This window comes from Camellia sinensis, chromosome 11 (genome assembly GCF_055761805.1).
Source record: "Camellia sinensis isolate YWXY chromosome 11, ASM5576180v1, whole genome shotgun sequence".
In the NCBI taxonomy this organism is placed as follows: Eukaryota; Viridiplantae; Streptophyta; class Magnoliopsida; order Ericales; family Theaceae; genus Camellia; species Camellia sinensis.
In genome coordinates this window covers 164636274-164643969 of record NC_138971.1, presented here as the reverse complement: position 1 = coordinate 164643969, position 7696 = coordinate 164636274, and the positions used below count along the sequence as shown (strand labels likewise).

General features: G+C 31.4%; 1 pseudogene; it reads right to left on the bottom strand.

Moving 5' to 3' along the window:
- Positions 1-1678: 1678 nt before the first annotated feature.
- On the bottom strand, positions 1679-4596 carry LOC145802840 (flotillin-like protein 4 pseudogene; annotated as a pseudogene).
- Positions 4597-7696: the final 3100 nt, after the last annotated feature.

The following is a 7696-nucleotide window of genomic DNA, read 5'->3' as shown; positions in this document are numbered from 1 at the left end:
GTGCATCTGATAAGTTATACCAATATTACTTATAAGGAAGTTTCATAAAGAATGAGACACTTGTAATCTTATAAACATAATGTCCACAATCAAGATAAAGGAAACATGCACAGAACTTGACAGAAGATACCTGTAAGGCTGCTGAGACGTTCTTTAAGTCTTGAATCTTTTAAGCCAGTTCCAGATACAAAAGCTACATCTGTTCTGAAAGAAATCCTACCCGAGATCTGCATAAAAAACGGAAAAGCATATGGGGTAGAAGAGAAATGGAAACCTGAGAATGGCAATCATAGTCTATGGACACCTGTAACCTGTTACCTCTCTGACTGCCTACCTGAAATACTAAAATGTTTGAAGATTCATTGGAAGTGTCTGAGAGTTGCAAACGACCAAAAATCACAAACAGATTTTCTTCGAGGCTCATCTTTTGTTTCTAGATTGAGGTGGAAGAATCGAAATAGTAATGGCATGGGGTTGAGATTTAAAAAATCATGTAGCTAATTTGAGGGTGACCTAATCTAGAAACAAATTTATGTTTAATGTTCATTATAACTAAAGATGATCCTTCACCTAATTAGACAACATTTTCATTTTAGGTCTTTCCACTTCATCTAAAAGAAAAATCATGAAAAAAATTGTGATCTTGCCATTGAATTAAGATGGTCAGTACTAAGATTGTAAGATAGCAAAGCATTGCCGACTTTCCAAAATGGCCCAAATAGCTACTTTCTAGATGTGAATCAACAAGTAAGAATGCTTGATTACTATTCACTATTCAGATCTTAGACTTATGTTGTTTTCCCCTAGGCAATAGAGTATTCATAGAACAAATAAAACTAATAGAGTAATATAATTCAACAGGGATTCGTAGCTCGAATTTACCAAGACCCGAATGGCTCGAGGTGCCAAAACGACGTCGTTTTGGCACCTTTTTTTTTTTCTTCTTCTCTCTCCTTCCTTCCCCTCTCTTCCTTCTTCTCCTTCCTCTGTTCTGAATCCAAACTCAAATCAAAATCAAAATCAAAATCAATTTTTTTTATTTTTTATTTTTCCTTCCCCCTCTCTTCTTCCTTTTCTTCCTTTCCCCTCTATTTTTCCTTACTTTTCCGATTTAATTGACTTCTTTTTTTTTTAGATTTTCATTACATTGTTTTTATCTCTAAAAGTTTCCTAAAAGTCTAAAAATGTTAGTTAAAATTGAAAAGGTAGCATAAAAAAAAGCTGCCTTTCAATCAAAACAATTTTTTTTCAATTCTCATTAAAAATGGAGCATTTTTTTACAAATCCCTTTCACCTAATATTGTATTTAATCCATATTATTTTTTTTATATTCCAATAAATTCTATAAGGGACATAATTATGAAAATAATCCTAATAATATTCACATTTACAATGTGAATATTCAAACTGTCAATGTGAATGTTCACACCGTCAATGTGGTGTGAATGCTAACTTGTCAATGTGAATATTTACACTATCAATATGAACCTTCACACACCAAATTGCTAACCGTTCAAAAAATATTTATATACTTTAAATATGAAATTAGGATTTTGTGAATAACTTAGGCATTAATTAAAATGCAAACACTTGAAAAAGAATTTTCCAATAAATCTCCCATAAAAAATTTCAAATTTTTTTTCTAAAAACCCCTAACATAAAATTGCATCAAATCACATTAATCATACTAAATCAAACATTAAACTGCATTAAACATAAAATCAAAACATTAAATTAAATTACCTTAATTTCATACTCCACGCTAGCCTTGCTCAAATTCTCAGCCTTGGGCTTCTCCAACTGAGTCAAAGCGTTCTTCTCTTTCACCGGCCTCTGCAACTCTGCCTCCCTCAATGCCACCGCCTTAGCCGATTCCACCTCCGCCAGCTGGGCCAACTGGGCCCACCCCGCCTTCTTCGTTGCCAACTCAGCATTCGCCTCCGCCACGTCAGCCGCCTTTTGGTTCTCAAATATTTGTACCTCTGTTTTCACTTTTACTACCTCCTTATTTCCGTCTCCTTGCCTCTTTGTGGCTATAATCTTCATCTCTGCGTCAATTTTCGCAGCATTTTGTGCTGTTAGCCCTTCTCGTTGCTTCGAGCAGATCTCACCCTTCATCTTTGCCTCTGCAACATCAATCTATACCAAAAAATACAGTCAATGCACATTGTAAAAATTGAAGTTCATCATTATTGAAACTAAAAAACTTTCTTGATTCATATTTATTTATTTATTATTTATTTTTTAGTAATTTAAAAAAAATTAAAAAAAAAAACTTTATAAGTAGCCTTGGATAGATTATTCTAAAAAACAAAATAAAAAATTGAGTTAATTTTAAAACAAAAAATTTACTAAAATAAAAATAAGCCAAATTCTATATTAATAATATAAAAAAAAAAACTTACAAAAATTGGCTTGTTTTTGTTTTTGCTAAAGTTTTTTCATAATAAAATTTTAATTGTTAAGATAGGGATCTACAAGTAAGAAAATTAATTTATGCTACAAGTTTTTTCCCAAAAAAAAAATAATAATTTTCTAAGATAGGTATCTATAAATAAAAAAGAAAACATAATTTTGAAAAAGGTAAACTAAAAATAAAAATGGCCTAATTAAATAAATAAATAAGTAACTAAAAACTCCAAAAGAAGCACAGGTGATAGGGCTGGCTATGAAACTTTTTTTTTTTTAGTTTACAAAGATAATTTTAAAAAATCATGAGATTGAAACTTGATATCTAAGATTTATAGCTTCATATCGAACAGTATTATCAATCATACCAGAAACCCTAATACTCCCTATATTTTGATAATGGCCATGTATTTAAAACCCTAATACTTATTGTTAGGTTTTATTTCTTGGCAATCCCGTTTGACAAAACTCCTTTGAGTTGTAATTTTATTCGCATTTTTATTTCAGTGAGGCTATGTGTTGTTAGATGCGAATCCAACCCGAATCAAGCATTTCAGAGAAGTTTGTGATGATAAAGCTTTCAAGATTGCCACTTCGCTGATTATGACGGGGATCGAGCTGCCCGGTCAGCTCGCGGGGGTCCAGGGGGCAGCGCCACGGCGGGGTTGAGGGGCAGCGCCCCCGAAGCAAAATGCAAAAATGCATTCAAAGTTGCCTATCCGATCATGTTATATTCTTCCAGTTTTTCCATTTTTGGCCTTCCCGCTCGAGCGGGGAAAGGGACGCTCGAGCGTGGATTGGAAGCTCTCAGCATCTCTGCAGTCGCCTGTAAAAATACTGGAAGGTGTGATTTTACGCTCGAGCGGATGCTCCTACGCTCGAGCGCATCTCAGTTTGTTCGCACGCAGTTTTTGGTCAGTCCGCTCGAGCGGGCTGTGTTGAGCTCGAGCGGAGATCGCGGGACAGATTCTATAAATTCGCGTGTTGGGTCAGATTTTAGGAGAACTTCTCCAGATCTTCTTTTTGGTTTCTAGGGTTTATATCTGGGGATACTTTGTGAGTTTTCTTTGATGTTTTATTGAGTATTCAACTCATGTTCTAAAGAGAGTACATCAAAGGTTGTGTTTTGTTCTACAAAAGAGAGTGTTGTTCTTCAGTTGCGTATTCTGAAGAATTCGAGCCTGAAGCTGTGGTGGAATCCAGAGTGGCTCATCAGAAAGACAATTCCGTGGTGAAGATGGGGTTGGAAGAGGCACATAAAGGTTGGTTCAATTAGGCGTTGTGGATTCGCTAGGTAATTGAGAGTATACCTGTGTAATTCCTTTAATTCTTCTTAGTGGATTGTCTTGTGGCTGTTGCCCGTGGTTTTTTGATCACAATTGGAGGTGTCCAATTGTGGTTTTTTCCACGTTAAAATCGTTGTGTCTCTTTGTCTTGATTGTTTGATTGTTTGATTGGGATTGTTATATTCTGCTTAAAATTGATACATAATCACAAATCAACATCTAGGGGATTTCTAGATTTTTCACTTATAATTTCTATACAGCAAAATCAATACATAAGAAAAAAAAAAAAGTTACAAATAATATATACCCTGGCTCTATTGGCAGCCTCCATCTGAGTTTTCTGCCCCAGATAAGAAAAATACTCATGCCCTCTCACATCAACCAACTGCTTAACATTAGCATTATAAATATGAAGCCCAAACTGATCAAGTTCAAGTTGAACCTTATCAAAAACCTCTTTCTTAAACTCCTTAGTTCCCTTAAAGATCTGCTCCATAGTCATCGAGGCAGCGAGAACTCGAGTCTCGCCCTCGATGACTCCCTGCACAAGCTCCGTGACGTGGTTCGAGAGTTTGTCGTGCAGGGATATGAGCTTTGCGTACTTCAACATGCTCTCTTCACAGTCGACCCTGGGGCCGATCGTGAAGACAGCCGGAAGTATGAATGGGAGTTTCTTTGCGCTCATAGCTTGCACTTCGAAGGTGTAGTTGACCGGTGAGATGTCGACTCGGGTGAACTTTTGGCCCGGCCATATCCACTTCTTTTTGGCGAGCTTGATGTCGGGGATTCCGCAGTTGGTGACGGCGAGGACCTCTGATGGGCCGGCGATGAAATACATGGTTTGATTGATTTCTAGAGAGAACGAAAAAATGAGAGAGAGAGAGAGAGAGAGAGAGAGAGTGTGTGTGTGTATTAGGCCTATGAAGAAGAATTTTTATGGAGAAGATTTGGAATAGGGGAAGATTTATGGAGAAGATTTGGAATTTTTATGGAGAAGATTTATGGAGAAGATTTGGAACTAAGCAACTTTCTCGCTCGATCATAGAGTCGGTTTAGAAAAGATTTTTATTATCACACAAAATCTATATATCTATATATTAACGCGACGTGTGAGAACATGCTATTTTAGAGATAAATTATAAATATATTTTTTGAGATTTATTTAAAATATAGATTAGTTTTTGTAGTTTGAAAAATTATTAAATTTTTTTATTTAACATAATTAATTAAAAAAATAAAATTTATAATTTATCTGTTATACATTAATAAAATTATCTAAATTATTAAATGAAACATATTTTTAATATCATTAAAAACTGTTAATTGACTTAGGGTTGATTTGGAAAGTGGGTTGACTTTTTAGCTTTTTGGGTTTTTTGGCTATTTTAGCCTGGGCTAAAAAACTTGGTTTGGGAATTTTTTTTTGGCTTTTTGACTTTTTTTGTCAAAGAAAAGTGTAATGATTATGGGTTGGATGTGATGTTTTATTTGTTGTAACTAAAATAGCCTATTTTGTCTTTTATGGCTAAAATAGCCAAAAAAACCACAAAACCACTTCCCAAACGGTGCCTTAATGATTTATTAATAGAATGGGTAATTTGTTATAAAATTAGAAACTTCAATGGTAGAATGTAATTTTCAAAACTATAGAGAGCGATTCGTATTTTAATATAATCTCAGGAGGTGTATTTGTAATTTATCCTTATTTTAATAATTTTTTTAACTTTTTACAAAAATATATGCAAAGAAAAAAAAAAGAAGGATAGTAATGTGACAATTTGTAAAAAAAAAATTTGATTTTTTAAATGTTTAATATATAATATTTGGTCGATAAATGGGCTTAAATATTTCAAAAATAACTTACACTACAACATAAAAAAGTTTTAGAAATTGAATTTTTTGATTTCTAAAAGTGAAAATTTTATTGCAAAAGACATTTATGATCAATTTCTATCGTCGTGAGAATAATCACTAGCCGTTTCGAAAAGTCAAAAATAATATTTTTAGCGATAAAATTTTGAAAATATAACTAATAAGTAGACTTTTAGGGATAAAATAATTTTGTTTCAAAATGATTTATTTTTTAAGATAAAAAATTTCTTCCCAAAAGAATAATAATTTATCACTAATATCCAATTTTCGTTACTAAAAATTTAATAATACTTTTCACAATAAAAATATTTGATTCCTAAAAAATAATTTTATCCCTAAATTTTAATCTCTAAATTATTTTATTTTATTTATTTATTTATTTATTTTTTTGTAGTGTTGTAGTGAGGCATCCTATATGCTTGCATTCATCAGTGTCAATCCCAAAAGTCGATGAGAATTTCAAAGGGATACACCACTTTAATAACAGATGCTCATAGTTTAATGGTTAAATTACACTTAACTCCTAAGATTTGAATTTAATACATATTATTTCTTGACGTTTGAAAAATTACATTAACTCCTGTCATTGTAATTGTTTAGATAGAATGAAAATATTGAGCTCAAACACTCTTTCTTTTCTTACTTTGCTTTATTTTCTCTATTTTTTTTCTCTTTAATTTGTTTTTTTTTTTCAATGTAATTTTCTCTATTTTTCTATCAGGAGTTATTACCTTTTATATAAGTAGAGGATTGTAAAATAGGAATTGGGGTTGTTGCTGCGCAGTCTAAGCAACAGGAACTGTTGTGCATCGAAATGGGCCTATTCTAGGGCCATTTTGATAATCCGAACCGTTTATATTTTAGAATACATCAAGTAAAACATACCTGTAAAAAATTCAAATTAATCGGATATCGTTTACACATTCATCTACTTACATTTGTATCTATAAAAATAAATAATAATTGTGATTTAAAGTATTAAAATGAATAAAAATGTGAGTGGATGAATATGTAAACGATATCTGATTAACTTTTTTTTTTGCAGGCATGTTCTACTTGATATATTTTAAAATGTGAATGGCTCGAATTATCAAAATGGGCCCTGAAATGGGTCCATTTTGATGCACAACAGTTGCTGCTACGCGAGATGCGCAGCAGCAATCCCAAATTCTGTGAAATGAGACTATTAATCATAAAAGTGAGAATGTAATTTTTAAAATGTCAAGGAATAAGATGTAATCAGACCAAACTTTAGGGATATTAGTGTAATTTACCCTAGTTTAATATTATTTGTCTTGGATGCATTAGATTTTATTTTTGTTGTTTTGTTTGAATTTAATTTAGTTTTTATTTATCATTTCTATTTTAGTAGTATGCACATAATTTTGTTTGGGCCCATTCATGCACTACTTTTCTTATTATTATTCCATTTATTTGTTTCATACTTTTCGGTGTTAGCTTAACTATCTATTAATGCATAGCAATAATGAAAATATTATGAGTGAAGAATATTTTTCATTGACTAATAAAAATTGAAATTGAAATTTTAAAACTCTTACCAAATATATGTCCATAATTTATGACATTCCTTTTTTTAAAAAAAAAACTTACACATTAATAAGGAAATCTCTCTCATCCCTTCCCAAAATAAAAAAACCCACACAATTAAGGAAACTATTGCCATTGCACTAATTATAAAAAAATTAAATTTAAAATCTATTTATCTATATCAATACTATATTTTAAATTTTTCTGGGAAGCATTGTGAAGACTTCCACCTAAATTTGTGAATTTTTTAATTAAAAAATAATTTTAAAAAAAACACTATTGACTAACTTATCTATCAATACTACATATAATTGCAAACTATTATGGGTCTTTAAGCTCTAAAAACTCTATTTTCTTAGATTTTTTATATTCATAAAATATGAAAAAACTTTAATTCTTTTATTAGAAATATAATTATTAATTGTTTAATTAATATATTAAAATCTGTTAATTCTTGACACGCATAAGAAAATTAAATCATATTTCTAAATTTGTTTGTACTATATATAATTGCAAAATATTGTTAAAATATATTAGTAGTTCTCATTAAGAGAGCTTTTTTGATAAATTCTTTTTTTAAG